The sequence below is a fragment of the Oreochromis niloticus genome, linkage group LG18 (genome assembly GCF_001858045.2).
Source record: "Oreochromis niloticus isolate F11D_XX linkage group LG18, O_niloticus_UMD_NMBU, whole genome shotgun sequence".
Taxonomy (NCBI): Eukaryota; Metazoa; Chordata; class Actinopteri; order Cichliformes; family Cichlidae; genus Oreochromis; species Oreochromis niloticus.
This window is the reverse complement of record NC_031982.2, coordinates 14,199,757-14,224,196: the sequence shown is the minus strand read 5'-3', so window position 1 is coordinate 14,224,196 and position 24,440 is coordinate 14,199,757. Positions and strand designations below refer to the sequence as shown.

At 40.3% G+C, this 24,440-nt stretch overlaps 1 protein-coding gene across 2 annotated transcripts in view; it reads left to right on the top strand.

The window, feature by feature from the left end:
- ece2a (endothelin converting enzyme 2a) overlaps positions 1–24,440 on the top strand; it is a 100,389-nt gene that overhangs the window by 48,069 nt on the left and 27,880 nt on the right. The window lies entirely within an intron of this gene.

Here is a 24,440-nt window from a genome sequence, read left to right as displayed (position 1 = left end):
AACTCACTACCACTCACCACTGCAGCACTAGTTTATGGTTTATGGTACAGTCCAACCATCACGTGGTAATTTGCTTTCAGTTACAGCAGGTTTTTTTCAAACTTTCGAAAACATGATAACAGAAACAAAGCAAAGATTTGTAAATGAAAACCATCAACATTATTTACAGATTTATTTACAGTTGTAAACAATAACTCATCAGCTGTAAAAGGCTGATGGGTTATTGTTGTTACCCTGGTGGGTGGGTGGGCGGCGTAGACACCCAAGTTTTTGAATATGACAACAAAGTAGGCGAAGTAGGATTTTCAAATTCCTCCCATCGAATCTCGAGTCAAGGTCAAAGGTCAAGCTTTCTGAATACAATAACATGAGAAGAAGGCAACGTATAATTTATAAATTCATTACATGATTGCAGCTACTAGTAGGCTGAGGGGTAGCACTGCTGATAGTATTGTTTTTGGATAGCTCTGGCTCCAGAGGTGGAGCAGCTCATCGACTAATTGAAAAGTTGGATATTTTCGTTCCTTCACTGCCCCATTCTGCATGCCAAAGTATCCTTCGGCCAGATAATGAACCCCGAGTTGCTCCCGATATATTCACTACAGTGTGAATGTGTGTAATAGAAAGCACCTAAATGCAGAAAACAGTGAAATTACGACAAAGTTTTATATAAGAACCAGTTCATTTACCATTATTCCACAAGTTGCTTATTCACACACCAAATTAGAGTACTAAGGAAGAATTAGATGAGCAAAATCTAACAATCTAACCGTGAAAGGTGAACATTTTAACAAACCTTTTAAAATTCTTTTATTTTTTCCAATGTGAGGACTCACTGTTTCTGTGTGGCTCTGTAGTGTAGTTGGTTACACGTTTGCTTGGTAAGCAAAAGGTCGCAGGTGCAATTCAAACCAGAGACGCAAATCCCCTTTGGGGTTAAGTCAGGAAGGACATCCTGGTTTAAAACTGCCAAATCAGACACATGGAGCTACCCACAGTGGTAATCAATTGTGACAAGGAAGCAGCCAAACGTAGCATTCCTTCATATCAGATATCATGGTTTCAGAAAAACCATCAATTTGAAACAATGTATGTTTTCTGTAAGTTATTAATTAAGGTCAAAATATTATTAGTAGTAGTATTAGTATTAGTAGTATATTTGTAGCTGATGCATGGCAAAGTTAAAAAATCAAACGTAAATACGTTTAAACTGTATATTTGTCTGTTTTTGCAGAGCTGTCCTTTGCCTGTTTTGCAGGCCACCAGTGTCGCTCCACACCTATGATGATTTGAGAGCTGTTTTACGGTTTATTTGTAAATGACTTTCTGACAGTGAAATTAGTGGCACTTTACATTTCCACTCCACAGCCCATCAGCGTAGTGGCAAGAAGCTGAGTGCCCTTCAGCTGCTCGCCTCAGCACTAACTGCCACTGTGTCAATGTGACAATGACAATGTTTTGGCCATTTGCTGTGCTTGACCTTCGCATATTAAGACAAGAGAGCTCCACTATTAACTGAAGTAGGAAACTTGTGATTTCTGAATGGGGAAGAATTACTCATGATGTACTTACTGAGCATTTGAAGAACAGCTAAGTAAGGTATAATTCAAAATTTAGGTTAAAATTACAGGTGTATAGAGTCTTACGTCTAACACACAGCCTATAATTACAGTAAATGTTACAGTGGAAAAGGTCGCAGAGTGTGACTCATTTTAATGGAAGCAGCTTGAGAGCACTAAGTAAAAGTGATGTTAATGCAGATTTAAAACATTTGCATTTTCTTGTGCAAAACTTTAAAATTACACACAAATCAACAGCTTTTCAGGCGACTACTACCATTAATATTTGCAGTTAATATCAGCGTCATGTGTAGGTTGCTGATTTGAATTAAGCAACAATAAACGATAACTATTTTGACCGACATTAAAGTCATGTAGATTTACGTTTTGTAAACTATGATTATTTTATTTATTTTTATTTTATTGGACATAAATCAAATATCTAAGATTAAATGTAAAATCAGGAGTGACTCAGAATGAACTATATTACTGTCTGTAGGTGTGAATATTCAAAAACCAAGTGAAACAACATGGACGCAGGTGACCTCATCACACAGCCACAACCCTTCATGCTCGCTGTTATGCCTCCTGAACGATAGGTGCCGCTGCTCAGACAATACCTCCACATCAGCGCTGGTACAAGAGGAGAAAGCGTCAAAACCAGAAGCAAAGAAATTGCTTTTTTTTCTGACATATCATTAAAATAGCTGTAAAACCAACACACTTGAACAATCATGTCTTCCACTCTGTTCCAACGGCGCGACACACCAGGTTTACAAAACTCGAGAGGTGCACATCATCTAGTAATGGAGGCTTGTAAAAGCGGCTGTGATGTCAATTTTATGTCAGCTTTGTCGTACAGTGCCGTTTGCCTCAGTGATGCTCTACTGTAAAACAATTCTAACTCCAAAAGTAGCCAAACATTCGAGAGCTCTGCCATGTTGTGTTATGTGATTACTTGCAGCCCGAGTTACAATATGTGCTTAAATTACTTCATTTGAACTTGTTTTTCTCCCAATCATCCATCCTAATAGTTACAGCAACAAGTGAGTGAAGTGCTTTATATGATACACCAAGAATAAATTTTATTAGATTAGAAGTATTTAAATGTCAGTTTTCTCAAGTTATCCCAATTTTTAATGCTTAAAGCTTAACCTGACTTGTGAAGTAAACAAGGATATAGACAGTGCTGTCTTGGGCCCAGTTTGTAGGGACGGTGTCTTGGGTGTTTTCCTCTAACAGAAGGAAGTATTAAAGAAGGATCAGTGAGTGTGATTGGTGGACAGATGGGAGGATTTGAATTCCCTTCTAGAGGAGTGAAGCTGAACTCATGAAGACGCCTGTTTAAAAGCCATTTCAATAAGAAGCTCAAGTTCCCAAGCACCCTTTCCACTTTAATTTTTCTCACCTGCCTCATGCTCGTGGCTATCCCTCTGCTTCATGTTGGTTTACATGTATCTTTGTGAACTTCTCTGTGATCACAAGTACACGCCAGTGTTTTTGTCTTCAGCACTAGTGTACGTTTGCTGTCTCACTCTGGCTTTTATGGGCACAGCCAGTCACGATTCTTGTTTATGTGTGAGCGTGTGTTTAGCAGGAATGTGGGTGGCGGCTTCAGAGCCTACTTTCAATTCTTACAGAAAGCATTTTCACAAAGTGGAAAAAGGGGACAGACGGAGGGAGACGCGAGCGAGAAAGAAAGGTGAGAAAGAAAAGAAGGAAGGTGGGAAAATGGCGAGCATAGGAGAGAGTGATGAAAACGAAGGAGATCCCTGAAGAAACTTTTGTTGAAATCACAGAAGAAAAGAAGAATTGGTGGTGGGGAGGGTGGGGGGTGGGGGAGTGGACGACAGCAGAGGAGAAAGGAATTGAGAGAGGGAGGAAAAGAGAAGGAGTGGGAGACAGAAACCAAGACTGACAGAAAGCTAATGAGCAGTGCGCCAGTGTGAGACGGATGAGAAGAAGGTAGCAAAGGAGAGGGAGAAACTGAGGGGAGGGGAGGAAGAACAGTGCAGAACGCTTTAATCTAAAGCCTGCTTTGAAAGAGATTCCCAAAGATTAATCGTGTCGAGTTAAAAAATAAAGAAATATACCAGAGAAAATTGGCGAATCATGTCAATTCACACCAGCGGATTGTTATTTCTCATTAGTACGAGAACAGATCGTATAAACACAAGGTTGAGCGTACAAAAGTTGAGGCAAAGTGCAAATTTTGTTAATTATTTCAATAGTTTCTGTGTAACATCCAGAAAACTGGTCACAGACGGCCATCAGTCTCGTTGTGTGTGTGCTTGCACTTTGTGTGAGAGCTAGTGCTGGCCAAACATTGATAAGCCATACACAAGACTGTGTGACACAGAGTAATTAAATTCAGTTTTATTTACATTTTATTTACAAAATCACAACAAAAGTTGCCTCAATATGCTTTATATTATAATTTAAAGACCCTACAATAAAACAAATTAAACTGGGAAAACTCAACTATCATATGACCTCCTTTGAGCAAGCGCGTTGGTGACAGTGGGAAGGAAAAACTCCCTTTTAACAGGAAGAAAACTCAAGGAGGAGGAGGCTCAGGGAGGGACGGCCATCTGCCGTGACCAGTTGGGGGTGAGAGGAGTACTGTGAGTGCACCGCGTGAGGTTATAAGCCAAAAACAGCATGAAAGCGTACTGTAGCTTGCACATCAGGGGATGTGATGTCGGTTTTGAAGTGCAGCGTGAGTATAGTGGGCCCATTATTGTTGGTGGTAAAGGAAAACAAAGGAGCGGTTTAGTTGGAAGTGCATGTTGGTGAGCATGAAGATCACATCCTTTGGATTTTCATGGAAAATTTGTCCCAAATAGTTTTTATGTTTTGTTTTTTTTAAGTCAGTGCATATCCTTCTAGAAGATTAGTGGAGGTTACATTGAAATGGGTTCAAAAAGGTTTATGCTACAAAAAGAAGGTCAAAAAAATACATGAAAGGCTTGCAGAGAGATTAAATACATTAATATTCTTTAATTGAATGTCCTGTTACATCAACTGTTAGATCAACTCTTCACATTAGAAATTGGCCATCCATCCATTAATGTTCCTAACCACTCATTCAGCCAGAGTAATGGGTTATAGACAGTTTATCTTAGCTCACATTAGGCAAGAGGCAGGATCTGCACTTAATAGGCTGCCAGTGTGTCACGAGGCTCAGGCGGAGACACTGTCAACCTTTCATGGTCACATCCGTACCTAAGGTCAAGTTAATCTCACACACTCGTCTGTGAACAGTGGGAGGAAACCCCAACGAAAAGGTCCAAGCTAAGAACTTAGTGCTAACCACTGTATGCTGCCCATTTGGGATTGTCAGCTGATCACAAATAAAGATAATCTTGGAGTTTAACACTGTTTGAGATACCTCTAGTAAATATCAGGTAAAGGAAACATTAAAAGTCGACGTTTGATTTGGATGTTAAAAAAAAAGAACCTTTCAAAAATAACTGCCCATCATCTAAAGACTGTAACAAAAAACACCCTACACTACTGCAAATGACCTGCAAAAATATTTAGTTGACATGAGATTATGTCCAGGACTGCATGGTGAAGAAAACCGTAGAACCATGGAGAAACCTGTGAAATCAGTTCCACCAGAAATCCCAGTCAACAACACTTTCCCACACAGTTATCTGATGTAGGACACACATACTGTATATAAAGTCATGACACAATACACGTAATAACAATAGAGTTTTATTTTTATTGCCATCATGGTGACACAAAAACACAGTAGAAGCTGCAGTTCATTGAAGTGTGAAATTTATTTCACAAGCTGACACGCTCTGTGAATCACTAGCTGTTGCTATGGAGACTCTTTCATTGGATATCATCTCAGACTAACACTTTTAATTGCTAACCTTTAGTCCTGTTTAAAGAGGTAAAGACTAGTCCTTGGTTTCAATCAGTGAGGCAAGTTTACTTTAAGACATCTATTTTGTAGCTGTCTTAAATGCAGCTTGTTTGCTCAAGGGCACTGAAGCAGAGATTATGCAATGCCCAGAAGTTTACTCAAGTGCAGCTGAAAATTTGGTAATTCACGAGTTTGTCAATTGTGCACAGAGGCAGTGTATTAGTTAGTTGTAGATAATCTGAGTTACAACAGTCAAGCCGTTACTGTGTGCAGCAGATGTGCAAAAAGGATTTGTCAAATGCTTGAACTTGAGTGATCTGCCCTCCCTGAAAAAAATAGTCTTTGCAGTCTAGAAAATCACTCATGAGTGAGGTTTTTCTACAGTCTTATCTTGTGTAGTGTTTTTTATTAGTGTAAGAGATTTAAGCAAAGTGTTTTAACTTGTGGTTGATTTCAGATTACAGGTTTAACCAGTCATCTTAAGTATGGATGGGTTTGTATTTGGTGTCTAAAAATTGATGTTTTCTCATAAATTTAAGAATGTTCTAAAGACTACCCTATTCTCAAAATTATTCTATATTCTATATATTATTCTATATTTGTATCCTCAATGCCACTCTAATACACCTTCACAGTGAGTACTTTATACTTTTATTTAAAAAAATTAAATGTTTGCACAATAAAAACAATTGCTAAATGTGTCAAATGGATATATTTTGGACAACGATTCTATTCACTGCACACTGTTCACATGTTTCGATGTATACTGTGCATGTGTTGCATGCTCAGTCTGCCTGGTATTGAGGCTGTCACAGATGTAAGTTAACAGTTACAACAGAAATCTGTCCTTCAAAGACTAGTGTGGGTCCTCGCTTATGACAGTAAGTTGTATGGAAAACTCCAGTCATTTCAGAAATGTAGTATCCAGTATGGTGGTTTACTGGGTTATAATTACCTAGACCGCAACACAAGTCTTACCTGAGCATTTCTTGTTGGCTCTTTCTGGCCTCGGCTAGCTTCACAGTCTTTTTCTTCCATCAGTCAAAGAAGTGTGAGTGATATGGTCAGAGCTTTTTCATTGTTGTGCTGCATTATCAAAACAGCAGCAGAGCGTAGGTGTATGGGAAGAGTTAATGACAACTTTATTCAGCTCATCTCACACAGTCGGATGTGGCGTATCTCACAATCTGTAGACCCAATTGTTTTAGTATGCAGTTAATAATTTTAAATTAATACGTGTAGCACTTCTCATCTGCATTTCTTTCAGCTTTTTCTAATCCTTCTTAGTCCTTCTACAAGTCTCTCGCTTAAACTGACAGGAGACTCCTCCTTTTCTTCTTGGTAATCTTACATAATCTAGTAGATTCCTGCATTTTTCATAGCACTCAGCCAGTGTGACAGCACTGTATACTGGGAAGGGGAGTTCTAAGAAACATGAACCTACATGGGAAACAACAAAATGACCTGTTAAATTTATAGTAATCAAATTACAGTTACTAAGCAAACAATTGCAATTAGCCTCATTACATAAGTTCATTTACAGGAAATGTTTGATGATAAGATTATCTAAAAAAAAAAAAAAAAAAAATCAAACCTCTGCCATGCTACCCACATCTGATTTTTACTGCACTACAAACTTCATAAAAATTTTAAAAAGAAGAAAGAACACAAATTAATAATTACAATATCCAGTAATATTCAGTTAAAAGCAAATACTGCACAGAGCTGGAGGTTTGTGCTGTCAGAGTGCTTTTTGTTAGGATGGTTATTTGTGTCAGTGTGTAGGACCATAGGCTAAGGTTCATTGTTATTACATGATATTTAGTGTAAACTTTACATATGCCTCAAGGTGCCTCAAGCAAGTATTTAAGTAACCTAACATGTAATTTACAAACAAAGTCATAAGTCATGCAAATTTGCTTTTTTTTAGAATACATGTATACTTATCCTCATGGACTGTATGTATGGTAGAGCTACATTTGATTTGGTCACGCTCGAGGATTAGTGTTGTGCTCATCTCCATCCCTTTTTGTTTGTTGGCCTTTGTTCCAGATGAAAGTGACAATATTTAGATGAAAATTTGGAGTGCTAAGCTATCAGCTACTGCGATCAAGCTTGCTTAGCAAGTCAACATAGAGTTTAGAAAGTTTGTTAAAAAATAATTTTAAAATCTTCTTTGGCTGCTTCCTTTAGGGGTCGCCACAGCTAATCACACCAGTCCTCTGTGTTTCTTCCGTCACTACATCCATGAACCTCTGAGGTCTTCCTGTTTTCCTCCTGTTTGGTATCTCCATCGTCAACATCCTGAGTCAACTGTCCCTGCTCCTCCCATGTCCAAACCATCTCAACCTTCCTTTCTAACCACTCAACCTGAGCTGTCCCTCTCATTTCTAATCTTGTCCATTCTCGTCACCCTCAGTAAAAATCTTAGCATCTTCAGCTCTGCCCCCTCCAGCTCAGCCTCCCGTCTTTGTGTCAGTGCTGCCGTCTCCAAACCATACCATACATCATAGCAGGTCTCGCTACCATCTTGTAATCCTTTCAATGATGTGTGTTCATTTCTGCTCTGAACCTCACCAGTTTGTAGGAACTGACGTTTGAGATGTTTGAGATCTTTGAGGAGTTGTCACTTCTGAGATGGATTCCTTTTTATGACCCTGAGGTTGCTTCTTTTATATCTTACTTTCTAAAATCTGCACATTTTAGCCAAATGGACAATTTTCTTCTACTGGTTTAATGTGGTGGAAAACCTTGCTGTGTGCTCATTATGGCGGACAGGCTGATGTCATGACATCATCCTAAGCTGGCTTAATGCAGAGAGAGAGAGGAAGAGAGAGAGGGAGAGACATGTTCATTGACATTGATTGGTTGTTTCTGGCTCCCGCTGTGGACAGTTCTCCCCAGCTCCATTACCAGGAAGCTTGGACGGCTGCCGGGAAAACAACCCCAAAGGAACATTCGTGCTAGAGTGCACATACAACACACACACACACACACACACAGACACACAGGAGCTTTATTTCTCAGTCTTTTAAATATTTTTTCATGTTTTGTGTGCATAAATAATGCTGAATGCTCATTGTGTCCGTGCGTCTTTCAGTGCATGTGTTTCGATGTCGACATGTTTTCATTTCAGTTTGAACTTTTTGTGCCAGGATAAAGTGGATTACACCAATCCACTTTACTCTTTCTCTCTTTTCACACTTTGCTTTTTGTGTATCCCCTCCTTCTGTATTTGTGTAAAAGGCAAAGCTTAAAAACAGACCAGAATGAAGTGCATGAACTGACTTTGGAAACTCAGATTTTAGCATAAATGTAAATATCAGTCCTACAAAGTCATTTTTATATGTGATTTCTGTTGTGCTTGTATCTTGAGTTTTTATCCACAACAAATAAGAAATTACAGTGAATCTAAACTTAGGTTTATCGTTCCTGTGTGTTCACCTTTAAATAAGTTATGACTACAGAGGGGGGTAATGAATTTTGAGCTTGGCTTCTAAGAATTTTTAACTGCTTTTCACTTCATGCAGCATCTTCACCTCACATAATATCGCTCTCTTCTGTCCTTCCAGCTCTCAATCTCATCTGATGCAAGTTATTTTGGACTCTGCAGCTCTGCTAAGGTTTGGGAAGTAAAAGTCCCAGCTTTGGTGATCATCGACTCATCAGTACATTTAAAAAAACAGATTAACGTTGATAGCTAAAGTATATATATTTTTTAATTTAAAAAAGGTCACTGCTTGTATGTCTGTGTTTGTCTCACAACCCTCATGAGTCCCTTTCTCCGCCATCTTTTTTACGCATGTGTGCACACATGCGTTTGTATATGCATTTCAGAAGTGCGTGTGCATCCCAAGCTGCAGCTTTGTGCATGTGTGTGCTTGCCTGCTTGTGTGTTTTTGCGTCACTGAAAGTGGATGCAGTGTTCTTTGCATGACTGTGTGTGTGTGTGTGTGTGTTACTGTGCGCATATGCTCATGTTTGTCCAAGTTCTTGATGCATACCTATACCGTTTGCCCCTCCTCCATGTGTGATCGAGGCTTTTGGCCCAATGAGCCCTCTGTTCTCCAGTTCTAGCAGACGGAAAGTAGAGCAGTGGAGCACACGTGAGGGAGTGGGAGCGTGGGTGATTGCAATGCTTTTTGTGCATGTGTAGAGATTTGAGCATGGGATCAAAGACAGGGAATGTAAGTGCATATGGATGTGCTTTTTATTTATTTATTTTTTATGTTAAGTTGCATTCTGTGTGTGCTTGAGCCACTGTATAGATAAACAGAATATCTGTGTGCATGTATTTTCATACATATGCATGTACATGTGTGTGTCAGTGTGTGTGTGGGTATGTGTGAAGGGATGGACCACTGAGCCGGGGCCTCCTGGCTCTCTAGAGATTTTCACACAGCTTTGGATGATTTGTTGCACGTGTTCGGTCAGACATACACTGGCCACTCATAATAGCAGATGGCCTGACATGCACACAGAAATTCACCAAAAATATCGCATAAACACAGTATATAATACATCGGTTCTTTGCCATAATCAGTGTATGTCATTTACATTTATTAGATGCATGTGCATATGTTGGTGTTTGTTCAATAATATCTGGGATTTCCAGTTATTATAATACCAGTCTGCTTAATTTAGGAGCCTTTATGATATAATTATGTGCATGTTTGCAGGTGCTTTTGATTAATAAACTTTTTTTTAACCATTTTGAAGAATTTAGTAATAAAAATGGGTTCAAGATGTAAATATATAGATGCACTGATGGTTTCAGAATAATATAATGAAGACTTTAGATATGACATATGTATATGTGTATATATATATATGTGTGTGTGTGTGTGTGTGTGTGTGTGTGTGTGTGTATATATATATATATGTCATTATGTCCTTTTTTCTGTCCTGATTTTACCTCAAATCGAGTCCCCATCATGCAGTTTGTGCTCACTCTCTCTATCTGCAGATGCTCTTGTTAATCCAACGTTATGGTTTGTACCAGCTGTGACTTGGGAAACCCCCGGAGCCAGATGCAATCCCTGTGCTCCCTTTTGCACATATAGTCTTTCTCCTCTTTACTTGTCTAAACTCATGAGACTGTTTCAGACTTTCTATGCCTGTCCACGTGGAGCCTGTTTAACAGTGTGCTGACATGGTTGACAAATGCAACTGTGCTAAACAGCACTAAATGCCACAGTAATAACTGCAAGCTTTTGGAGAGTGATTCCCAACCAAAGGTTACCCCATATGGTGCTTCAGCATGGGCCAGGAGGTACAGGAAAGTCTGAGCTCAACACATGGAAAGTGGATTTGAACAAATTGGTAAACGTAATGGCTAAAGAGTAGAATATATCAGCCAGAATAAATGTTTTAATGATTAAAATAGAAAGGCGATCATCAAAAAGTAAATAAAGTAAGTAAAGTTTTCAGCAGAAAAAATAAAATGTTGTGTAAACATTATTGATACATTTAAAGTATGAACAAAAGGTTGTAAAATACTTGGCTTAAAGCATGATGAGCCATTAAATTGTTAGGTAGTTTTTTTTTTTACTATTGAAGAAACTGTTGTATTGTAGTGATTGTATGGCTAACACTAGAGATTATAAGCTAACTAGTACACTAAAATCATCAAATATTAAATTCTTAAAATATAGTGGCTAACTAAACTTGAATACAATCTTGACAGTTATTTTCTGAAAGTACGCTTAGCTGTCAAACTGTCAGCTGACAAAACTGTTACCTAAAAGCAATAAACAGGGTAACTCACTGGTAAGTTAGCATAATGAAAAGAAGAGCTATCAAGCTAATTACCTGCTAAAAATAATCAATAAATGTTTGCAATGGAAATAATGGCAGAGGCATAAAAAGCAGTTATAACTGAGACATGATGAGCTGAAAGTATAGAAACAATACAAGGCCTGGTCACACATGCCTAGAGGCTGGTCGGTGACCCCTTGACAACCTCCAATCACTAGGGAAATATGTAGAGTGGTTGCTGGCTGAAATTGGTCACAAAGTAGGTGCTGCACCACCTGGTGACAGATTGCTTTGGAAGCAGATTGCCCCAGTTGCTCGCAGTTTGCATGCAAGATGCCATCGTGTCTGCAAATATTTGCCAACTACTTGATGAGCGGTAGTTACGTTAAAAAACACAAACCGGGAAAGGAGAATTTTTACCTTTAGATTAAAAGTTGTACCGCTGCAGTCAACATGTTTCAATATGTTCAACTTTTTCTCTGAAGGCAAAGGTGCATTACACTTTCACAGCTTCACTTCCACTCAGGGAGCAGTTGGCAGGTGTTTGCAGACAAGTTGCAGTCTGCCACGCAAATACCGGTGACTACGGCAATTACAATGCTACCAACCAAAACAACTGCAAGGATTTTTTGTTTTGCAGCACCATAAACCTCTTTGTCACCAATTTCATCTATCAACACCAAACAGTCAGCTAATGTTAGTGCTAGAGGGTTGGCCTGCATAACCGGAGCTTTACAAAGGTTTGTAGTCTAGCTGACCAAGAATTGGACTACATCAAACAGAAAAGGTGATGAGCACTATTTTAATGCTCACATGTCATACATTAATGCACCATACATACAACCACTGTTTTACAGCATATACAATTGATTCTGTTTGGCAGATATTATAATCTTTAGAAGTGTGTGTCGCTGTGTAAGAAGAGAGATCTTGTAATATGAAGGTATTTTACGTAATATGTGAACAGTTTTGAGGACGTTAAAATTTAAAGAGTATTGAACAACAACATGTTGTGGCAGAACTGAAGCTCAGCGTCGGTGAAATGGCTGTGACAGTTTGGTCAAACATCTCAATAATGGCAGCAAACATATTTTCTAAGGCTGTGTAATCAAAAATGTTTTAAACACTCTGATAAAGTCAGTAAAACGTGATAGAAAATGCTAAAAACAAAACATCTGAACCACAGTGAGGAACAAGCCCAAATCACGTAAACATGCAACATGTGCACCTGCTGTTACACACACACACACAGAATGTCCTGCCCAGCTCACTGTTGCCTAGACAACCAGTATCGACTACAGAGCACCGTTTCTATGGAAACAACGGATGCCTAAAGGATGAAGATCATTAATTGGAATAAGCGAATATAGGAGAGAGCGAAGAGGAAGACTGGGGACAAGGGACAGGAAAGAGTCAGAGCAGGATAATGAGAAAGTGAGGCTTGGTGGATGTGTGGTCAGAAACCCGAAAGACAATCACATGCACTTGGAAAAAAAACATTTTAGTTACTGTTTTTAACTCTTCTTTCATTTGGTCTTTCTTCATCTTTCTGCTAGGACTGTGCATTTGTTTGCTTATCTCTGATAAGCACAACCAAGTAGTGAGTAAAAATAAAAAAGGGCGAGGGAGGTGGGATCCATATTTAAAATGGATGTGTGAAAAATCAATGTAGGCCACAGTGGAGAACAGCCCGTGAAGGTTAGTAGAGTACAATAATCTCCCAGTGTGAGAGTCGTTTTTCATTCCTGAGCCTGTTATACTGTACTTTACTGTTCACGTACACCATATGTGCGTTTATGTCCACCCCTGTCAGCACTACTTCACTACATTCCTGCATCCTGTGAACTCTTCAGAGTCCTCAACTCAGTGTCTGGAAGATTCTTCAGTAAGGTGGGCTCTTCCTCTTATTCCCGCTGCCTCTTTTATTCTTCGAGCACAGTGTGTTAGAAGGCAGTGCAGTCAGTACAGACACTTTTATCACATTAAAGACTCAGAGAAACAGAGAAAAGTAAATAAATAAATAAAATGCTTTGTTTATACGGTACATTGCAAACAGTTTTATTCAAAGGTTCAAAGTTATTGCAGAAATTTGGGAGGTCAAAAGTGTCTCGTGTCCAAAATGATAACAAAACATTTTTCTGACCTAAGCGGGCTGACAACCGATATGGATTTTGTTTTCTTGTGCATAAAATGTGCGTGTGGATGTGGGCTATTTGATATGCGAGAGGCAGGATCGTGGATGTGAGGGAAAGCATGTGTTTGCGTGTGTTGGCATGTGTTCATTTACGTGTTTGCAGAAGCATGCATCTGTGTATGTGTATCTGACTTGTTTCTGGATTGATCGAACCGAGCCAACTGTGAGCCCCTCCTCCCCACCCCCACTTCCACACAGCAGATCAATCCTGCCATCGGTTGTGTCACTTTCTCTCGTCTCCTTTTTTTCCCGTGTCTGCTGCTCGAACCTTTTACTGACCACTGAAAGCCGGTTTGAGTTGATGGCTGAGCCTTGTGATCTGTTTGTTTTCGCATTCCAGTCCCATGGCGGACACACAGATCACAGCTTCTCTCTGCTCAAAGTCCAAACAACATTAAGCTGGTTCCATTTCGAGTGGCCAAAACAACCACCTCACTCTCTAGCTGATGCACCAAAGCAGACAGCGAAGGCAACAGCCTGTTGCTGTTTAAAAGACTGGATGAAAGAGGGAGAGGGCATCGATTTGAACACTTGATGTTCAACCATTTTGCCAGAAATACACACGTTTCCTGAGGTGGAGATATAAAACTCCATCAAAGTCCAGCGTTATCTATGCAGCACTTTTAGCTTGACTTTTGCTAATCATCTAGTTCCTACTGCTTCTAACATAAAATGTTGTCAGATATCCAGGTGTCCTATTTCTGCAGTAAAAAATAATTTCCTGTAGGACTTTGCGTGGTGGTGGTGGAGGAGGTGGAGTTAATTTTAATTCAGATGTTGCTCGAGGGTTCCAGGATCAGTTTCAGTAGGTGTTAAACATTTACTGAGTGAGAGAAAAAAACAACATAAAGAAAGTTTCGGAAGTTTAAATATTGAAGGAAACTAAAAAAGCAGAAACCGTTTAATCCTGACCAAACAGCCGAATATGTGATATGATGCTCCGCCTCCCTGCCCAGATTCAGTAACACAGACTTTGTGATTAACTCGTACTGTTGAGAATAAATGTCCTTCAAAGAGTTTATCTGTAACCACACGAGGCACTGCTGCAGGTTGATGAGTAAACTAATGCTGGTAAAAGCGTCCAAACTAAAATGTCCCATTGATTTGCCTGACAAAAAAATCCAGGGGACAAGACATGCTTCTTAATAGGAAATATGCAAAATTTTATGCAAAGCTTCCTCAAAAAAAGATCCAAAGGTCAGTGTGTTTGTAGGCATTGCTTGAGGGGCAAGCAAATTTCACTCTCTAGAAAACGACTTGATCGCAGTTCAGGGTAAAAATGTGGCGATGTGAATAGGGACTCGCAGGTGTGTAGCTCAGATTAATGTGAGAGATGGATGCTTGAAGTCCCTGAAACATTTGAATGACCAGTCTCTCTGCAGTGAGTGAACTGCTTCTCATACACAAAGGAGATGATGTTCTCTAAAACAGTCTGGATCAGGTGAAGAGTTTCAAAGATATTAAAGCTTAAATATGGAGAAAAAATAATAATTTCATCCCATGTCAGTGTGATATTCCCCAGCTATGACAGTCTGTTTAGAAAAAAACAAGTTTCTGTGTTAATACTACATCCAAAATGTGATGGCCTTCTCTCTCTTTTTCCTAATATGAACTTTTGAAATGCTTTTCTGCTGCAAATCCAGCTCAAATCCAAATCTCTGCCTCTCGGGGACCCAGAACAACTCACAGTGCTGCTGTTTCCCCCCACAGCTTACTATTAATTTTCACAATCTATCTTTCTGTTATGCAATTGAATTTTTTGAACTTATTCATGATTATTTGTTGACAGGCCTCATATCGCTTCAAAGAATACAACAGTTTTAAGTTGAGGAGGACTTTGAGTTAGGCAGGATAATACCCAGCATGTTCTTCCCAAAAGTAATTCACACAGATATGATTTAAAAGGACTTTTGTATGGCTCATGCTGAGAAACAACAAATTTAACATGCATGATAACTCTGTCCTTATTAACCTATTGACCAATCACAATCCTGTTTTGTTTTTGTTTTTTACTTCATTCTGTCATTAAGTTTCTAGCTGACAGCTGAGAGTTTTCCAGCTGCACTGGGTTTTAAATGTATGAACTTTATGTTAGACCTCCATCAAAACACTGTTTCTGTTTTCCATCAAGTGCATAATCTTGTATGGGTGATAAACTAACAACCCATAGGTCAGCAGATTACCTCTGAAACCAATCAACACTAAGCATCTGTTAGCTTGTGTTGACAGTAATTCCTTTAGTGTCTACAGTGTCAGCTATGCCCGTGTCACCAGCTTATGATGAGCATGGAAGGTTTTTTTTCTATATCTTTGCACGCGACTACAGTGACTGTGCATCAAAGAAATATAAGCAGTAATAGAAAACAATGTGTTTTTTTTAAGGACGTGTTTTTGTGTGTGTAGACAGAACTCCTCGTGAGTACGTTGCTGATTTCTCATCTCCTGGCCCCGCTAATCTCGCTTTAAGCATGACCTTCTGCAGAGGTTTAAGCTAACGGCGGCTCAGCTCCTTTACAGATACTACGTAGTTCACGTCACCACAAGCATAAGCACTCTTCCCCCCCCCCCTTTTTCTTTCTTTTAAAGGTGCAGAGGAGCCTGAATTTATTTAACCCCTCTCCTTTTCTATCTTACAGCTCATCCAAGTATATGACTGTATCATAATCATATTTTCATCTCACCTTATGAAGATAAACCCATCACCTTTTGTCCTCGGCTCTCTTTAATCTCATCTGTCTTCTCCTCATCCGTCCTTTTCCCCCATCCCCCTCGTCTTTGCTGCATGGCAGATACCCTTTACAAGCTGCCAGATGTGCAGGGATCCCTCTGCTGAACAGCTGGTCACTACTATGAAGGACACACACACACACAAATAAACCTGTTTTGGCACACACAGATGTAACTCTGTGCCCTTCAGAATCACAGCTCCAGATGTGCTGACCGACTTCTTGGCCGTATGTGCTCACATGTCTTTTACACGGAGAGGAAGCTCAGATCCGAGCGGCTTATCTTTCCTCTTCTTTGCTGTGCCGGGCTAAACCGCTTCATGGCAATCTCCAGAAAATTATACGTTTATTTAACTGACACCTCCCATGCTAGCAGAAGTGTGACCTGTGACAGTGAGTTATGCATCCGCAGCACGGTAGCTTCCAACAGCTTGTCAGCGGGCTTTTGACAGACGCTGAATTTCACACATACAGTATACGTGAAAAAGATGTCATGGTTTTTGGTGCGTGTCAGTGAAGTGAAGAAAAAAAAATGTAAATCAAAGTGCAGGAAGTGTCCTGATGTCTGCCATTACTCTTTGATAAAAAGGATGTGGTTGAGGAAATGTTGGGCAGCCGAACTGTGTTTGCAATTAAATGTAGTGGTCTATTTATGCTCTAAATGTTTTAAATGATGATGTGCTTCAAAGCCTCATCCACTAAAAGTTACTTCATCTTTTACTAATCTTACCAAAAGCCTGGCTTACGCTTGCATCTCATAAGATTACATCACATTTGTTGTCTTATCAAAGTTGATAAAGAGATTCTTTTTATTCAGAATAATTTGCAACTTACAGAAAATGTAGATCGCAAATAGATCATAAACATAAACTTAACATAAACATAAACAGATATTACACCTATATCTAGATCGATAAATGGCCAAATATGCCAGTTTTCTGTAAACGGGTAACAGAAGTACTAGGGCTGCCACAAACGATTATTTTGATAGTCGACTAGTCACCGATTATTTTTGCGATTAGTCGACTAATCAGATCATGCATCCACTGGACGTAAAACGTACAGCTTATTGCACCAGCATGCATCTGCTCTTAAATAACTATCATTAGCTTACAGCTTTAAGTGTTTAAGGTATGTGCTAACTAAAAATAAAGACAAGATGATAGTTTATTAAATTTTAATGAAATCTGCAGATTGTTTCGGTGGAGTTTAATAAACTCAGCCGTCTGCTCCTTGCTATCTAAAATATAACAGGACACCGAAGTATGTTCTCAAGCATCTCACACTTCTGATAATCAGTTGTTTGCTTGACGTTTATTCAGCTGTGTAAAACTATAACTTTAATCTCAGCCAAACCGATTTACCCAGGAACAAATAAAATACTAAAAAAAAGCCAAACAATAACATTTTTAAGTTATCTAAGTGACTTATATATCATGTTTAACCTGAGTAGTGAAAGACGGCGGTGGGTTTGAAAACTATTTGCCGGGAGTCCGGTGTTCTCACCGGCTCTAGTGAGCCTAGAACCCCGGCTAGCTATCGAGCTGGTGGGTAACAGATGTCTCCGAAAACGTCTGAGCGCTTTTGAAAATATGTGGTGTCTTGATAAACTGAGCAGATATTTGAAGTTTACACAGCTACATTCTCGCCTGAAAACATGTTAGACGTTTATTTTGTGACCCAGAAAGAATAATAACAGTAATATTAAAACTAACTAGCAGCCGCCATTCCTGGAAACTGAGCAGGGCCGCACTATGAATTCTGGGACACAGCTTCTTCTTCTTTTGCCTTTAACGGCAGCTGGCATCCTTGTACATGCAGTGCTGCCATCTTCTGTTTCAGTCTGTTATTACACTCTCAAATCCTACTATTTATTCCTGCGTCTTTTGTGATCTTACAAAGCTTCAAACGACGTGTCGACTATTAAATTAGTCGTCGACGATTTTGATAGTCGACGTAATCGTGACTAGTCAACTAATCGTGGCAGCCCTATTCAGTACTACTCAAGTTCTTGGGTGCCACCTCATGGGGGAGTTTGTGGGTTGGGCTTCTCATTGGACAGATGAGAAGTTGTGTAATACTCCCAATCAGTTAATTAAATCACCTCCTTCAGTACCACCACGCTGAAATTATTTTAAACCTTTTATCCAGTCTTCTACAGAAAAAAACTGCATTGCCTCAGGCAATTGTGACGATGCATAAAGCACAGTTTGCCTCATCTTTTTTTCCTCTGGGTTTGGTTATCAGATATTCTTTCTGCTCGCGTCGTGTGGCCTTGTCTCCTTTTTTTTTCATACCTGCTCAAAACCTTGTTCTTTTCTGCCTTGCAGGAATCGTCAGTTATGTCTGAATCATACTGAGGTGATTATATAATATAAGATCAAAAGTTAATCTGTGGAGCTCGCTGGCCACTTTATTAGGTACACCTTGGTAGTAAGGAGTTACGCCCTCTTTAGAACCTACAAGGTGCTGGAAACATTACTTGGAGATTTTGGTCCATGTTGATATGATAGCATCACACAGTTACTGCAGATTTGTCAGCTTCACATACATGATGTGAAGCTTCTGTTCAATCTCCTCCCAAAGGTGCTGCATTGGATTGGGATCTGTTGATTTTGGAGGCCATCTGAGTGCAGTGAACTCTTTATCGTGTTCAAGAAGCCAGTTTATTTTGCTGGAGAAGCTCAATAATCAGGTAGTCTATGGTGTTTAAACGATCCTCATTTGGTGTCTAAAGTGTGCCGGGAAAATATCCCCCACACCATTACATCACCAGCAGCAGCTCGAATTGTTGATGCAAGGCAGGATGGATCCATGCTTTCATGTTGTTTATGCCAAATTCAGACCCTACCATCTGAATGTGGCAGCAGAAACTGAGACTCATCAGATCGGGCAGTGTTTTTCCAACCTTCTGTTGTCCAGTTTTTTTTAGTCTCAGTTTCCTGTTCAAAGCTGAGAGGAGTGGCACCTGGTGTGGTCTTCTGCTGCTACTGTAGCCCCTCTGCTTCAAGGATCAAAGTGTTGTGCATTCATAGATGCCCTTTTTTCCCCTTTGTTGTAACCAGGGGTCATTTGCATTACTGTTGCTTTGCTATTAGATTGATCAGCAGTTTCTGAAATACTTAGACCAGCCTGTCTCGCACCAACAACCACACCACATTTTAACATTCAAAGTCACTTAAAGCACTTTCCTCCACTGTTCCGATGAATGGATATCATGACTACACTGGGAATTCACAAAACCTCCCGTTGCTCACAGAGACCAAGTCAACTAGTTAGTGGGTTGCTGAAGGGAAGTGATGTATGAAGCTCACTGCTATAAGCAGGAATCTGAAGTTGAAGATGGGATCCACCAGATCCAAAGGTTTTTAATAAACATGGCTGCAGAACGTGCAGAAAGGCAGCACGGTGGTTAGCACTGTTGCCGCACAGCAAGAAGGTCCTGAGTTCAATTCCACCATCAGGCCGGGGTCTTTCTGTGTGGAGTTTGCATGTTCTCCCCGTGTTTGCGTGGGTTCCCTCCGGGTAGTCCGGCTTCCTCCCACCGTCCAAAGACATGCAGTTTGAGGGGATAGGTTAATTGGATAATCCAAATTGTCACTAGGTGTGAATGTGTGAGTGAATGTGAGCGTGAATGGTTGTCTGTCCCTGTGTGTTAGCCCTGCGACAGACTGGCGACCTGTCCAGGGTGTACCCCGCCTCTCGCCCTATGACAGCTGGGATAGGCTCCAGCGCCCCCGCGACCCTGGAAAGGATAAGCGGAAGCGAATGGATGGATGGCTGCAGAACTTTCAGGTAAGGGCTTAAAAGGCCGCAAACAGCAGCCTAAAAAAAACTAGAAACAACAATAAATAGCTAGCCTTCCAAGTCTGCACCTCTAAATCCCATTAACCTAACCCCACTGACTGCATGTCTGTTGACTGTGTGAGGAATTCGGAGTACCTGGAGATAACCCACACAGTCACGGGAGAACAAGCAAAACCCACACAGAAAGACCCCAGCTAGATGGAGTCGAACTCAGGACCTTCTGGCTGTGAGGCGGCCCGCTGGTTCAACAGAAGAGAGATCTGAGAGCTGAAGGCTCTACCTCCCATTTTACTTTTAAATATCTTAGGAACCACAAGGAAGCCAGCAGTCTAAGAGTGAAGAGCTCTATTGCGATGATACGGTACTTAAAGATCTGATCAGGCCTGATTATTCAAGACCTTGTATGTGAGGAGAAGGATTTTGAATTCAGTTCAGTTAAAAAGCTGTGCCTCATTTGGCTTTATCTGTACAAAATGACAAATCAGGTGACTCTTTGAGCACTTGTTGCATCCCAACTTGTTTGGAAGTGAAACATCACACAAAAAAAAGCATCCAGAATCCAAAATGTGAAATTTGCCATTTTTTTCAGGTTGTTTTTTTCAGGTTGTGCATATAATTAATAATGTAACTATAGTTTCAGAAGCCATGTGCTTTATTATTAGGTTAAAAAAAAAATCAAATTAGTTTCATTGTTGCCTTTGTGTTTGCTAAAATCCAGTTTCAAATGGTGATGCTTTCACTGGGCAAACACAGAAACCCTGAAGCACAGTTATTGGATCCTAACATTTGTATGTCTCGCTTAAAACATGAATGTCATAAATCTTCAGCAATTAAAAAAAAAAAAAGCATCACGCACGCTTTTACGGTCTCTCCATGCTGCAGCTGTGTGTGCATAAAGTTAATTATTCATTTTCTGTTTGCATATCTTTGCTATCAGCTTTGTTGATATTCCAGGCACTGTGTGTGTGTTTGTGTAACAGCCGTATTGTCGAAAGTCTGACTGAAGTTTTTGGTGCAGTTTGTCAGAGCGATTCACTGAATAAGCCTCAGACTTCATGAATAAGAGGCAATCTGCATGTGTGAGTGCGCATGAATCCATCTGTCCTATAGTGCTGCCTGCCAGTTGCTGCCCATATTGTCTGTCACTGACTGTAGTACACAACACGCTCCAAGGCTCTTTATGTGACAGTGAAATAAACTAACCCGGCGGGATGTGGTCCAGCTTCAGCTGTGGGAAAGATTAGAGAGCTAGATGGAGATGAGGAGTGGGTAGTGCGTGCGTGAGGAGATGTTACGGGAAATCAAATGTAGTTCAACGGTAGTATGGTGTGTAATTTCTGGGAAACAGGCTTCCGCGTGGACATCTGCAAATTAGTGCATTAGGCTCGGATTTACCTGGAGGCAGCTTGTTCTGTCTCTTTGTTTTTTCTCAGTAGCAAACAAATTATGCTGTTTGCGTCTTTCCTGTCTTACTCTTCTTGCTCATGAGGCTATGTCAAACGGCCTTCAGCATGATTTATGCAAGCCCCTGTTGTGATTTGACACCTCATCCTCGCTTAAAAACAAGCATGTAAGCACACAAACTCACTGTGTTGACCTTAAAGCATCAGAAGTACAAGACCGACGCTCTCCGTAAGCTAATTGTGATTCTCACCTGAACCCAACGCAACACTCGGATGTCGTCAGAGACAAATGAGTCGAGGTCAAAATGTTCTTAACTCTTGTGTTTGGTTGTAGTCCCAGCCGTCTCACTCGTTATGTAATGTTTGCTGTGCACAGCCGTCAGTGAGATGAATGCCAATGAAGCTTCTCTCTTCTTCTCCACAGTAGCATCATGTTTATTAAACCAACTTCACTTTATAAGCTAAGCAGAGGACAAGGTTTTGAATTATGGGGTGAAGCTCAGCTCACAGTCGGGTTGTGCCAGAGCTCAGGAAGCTCTTCAGATGTAAGATTGTGCCGAATTTGATTCTCTTCACTTTATTTTCTTTCCTTTTCTGTGTGTTTTCTCACCCCCCCTCCCTGCTCCCTCGCTCTCTCTCTCCCGGTTTCTGCCTCCTTCCTTTCCATCCTCACCTCCCTCACTCTGCCTCTTGTTCACCCGACTCCTGATTCTGTTCCAGGGCCTGTTTCCATAGCAACAGGTTACCATGGAAACTAGGTGACAGTGCTGCGCATCCCATCCTGCTATCGCCAGGCGAGAGGTGTTCGAAGAGGGAAAGTTTGTTTTTCTTTCTATTTTTCTTGTCAAGATGAAAAGACGAAACTTTTCTCGGGTGCTTTTTTCTTTAAATGAACTCGTGCATCTTTTCTCCTGCCGTGACCCCGAAGTTGTCTCCCCCTTTTTGCTACCGTGAAGGATCTTCCAATTCCTTAATTGCGTCTAAAGTAGTCGTGGAGAGACAAGGCTTTTGGAGGGGATTAGAAATAATGAAACATGGGTGTGTTCTACACAAAAATCTTTTCTAAATTTCTAAAGTACCTTTAGAATGTATGTATTTGTAGGTTCATCATCTACTGTTTAAATTTCTTGTATAGATTTATATAAAGAGGAATTATATATATTAAGAGCTCTTGTTCAGCTGCTCATTAATGCAAATATCTAATCAGTTGATCAGACAGCAGAAGCTCAGTGCATTTAAAATTCCATTTTTAAAATTAAATTACACTTGAACCTTCCTCTTATCTCTTCCTGGCCTCCCACTCTCCATTCCACACTGAGACAAGGGGGAAAACATATGAGTGAAGGAAGCAAGGAGACATGTTAGCGCACTGAAAATCATCATCGGTTTGGTTTTAACTTGCAGAGGAAACTGTAACCGTGAATAAAATTATGTCCTGTGTCCATTCACCATACAAATCCATGCACTTTAAATCAGCGTTCACAGTGTATTGCCGTGTATCGTTTTAAACACCCATATTAACTTTCTCCGTATGTTTACATGTTAAAGATTGGACTTCAAATCAGAAGGATCGCCATGACTACTAGAACATGACTAGTTTTACTTGAGTAAAAAAGCGATTTAAATGATCGAAGCTGTTTCCATCAGGTTTGCCTGACCTGTGAAGCGTCTATAGAGCCCTGCTTACATTTTACAGATGCACATGTTCTGTGATATTTTCATTCACTCCTCCCTCTTCTGACTCTCCACACCATCTGAAGAAATGTTGACTTTTATGTTCCCCGGGATTGTGTACAGAGAGATATCCAAGGGCTTGAAATAACTGTACCACTTGACAAATGATGCAATTATACAGAAACAGCAATAAAGTGGACTTGGCTTTTATGTTGCTTCAAATTTAGAAATAGACAAGAAGAAAGAGATAACAGCAGAGTGCTCAGGAGCTGCTCACGTGTAAAGGGAGGGAGGGTGGTGGTGGTGGTGGTGGTGGGGCATGTTTTGCTGTCTTATATTTTCAGAGCAGTTAATATTGCTGCAAAGTGCCTCCACTTGCGTAAAACCCGTTGGGACTACTGTATGTGGTCGCTTTTGTTCTTACTCGTACTGTATGGATGTGAAAATGTAGGTTTTGTTTTGGACGCAGCTCGCCAGTGTAAGCAGTGTCCCTTTCTATTGTGGCTTTTGTTTGCTGCCAGATTGTCGCTCCAGTTCTTAATTATGAAAAACAACACCCTGGAGCCACGTTAAATTTTCACAAAACAATCAGAGCTCGATCAGATGGAGGGAGATGGAAAGACAGAAAGAGGGACTGAAAGCGGACTGACAGATAAGGAGAGAGCAAACAAACAGAAGGTACGACAGAGTGACGGAGCGACCCTGTTAAGCCTGCTGCTGAGGTGGTATCAGACCCTGCTACTACCAGTAAATGCAATTTTATGCTGCTGCATTTAGATGTAGTACACGCTGCTGTGCACAAATGAGTCAGTGGCTGAGAATATTTAAGCCACCCCAAAAAAAACCTTGCATACTGAATAGCAGCATAGCTGTGTGGCATAAAAGGGAAGCTTTTTGTCCCCTCTCTAATGCTGTAGCTGACCTGGTTTGCAGCACGTGACTAGAGGCTGCTGTAGCAGTCTACAAACTGCCTGCAGGATCGAATGATGGCACAAAAATAGCACCCAAATAATAGCAACAGTTCACCAGTACATGTGCAAGTCAGTACACTATTGAGTATCTGTTGAATTGGATGTGACATTTTAAGGTTGGGTAAAACAGCTCACAGCACTGAGCGTTTGATTGCTTGCTGTGTGTGGGGGGTCTTTTTTTTTTAACTGGGTGGGCTAAAAACAGCAAAAGAGAACGAGGTGTATTTTATTTTTCAAGGTTTTTTTGTTTTGTTTTGTTTTTGTTTTTGTTTTTAACATACTGTGCTTTAAAAATATATATATATCTTTGTAGGCTTTGATGTGTAGTGCTACTCGCTACAGCTTTGATGCCAGTGGCAAGATGCAAAGGGATTTGTTAAGTCCCCTTTGGGATTAGCTCTGGGAATGGCACTCTGATGTTGTTTGTCATCACAATCCATAGAAATCAAGTTAACATGCAACTGTGAAA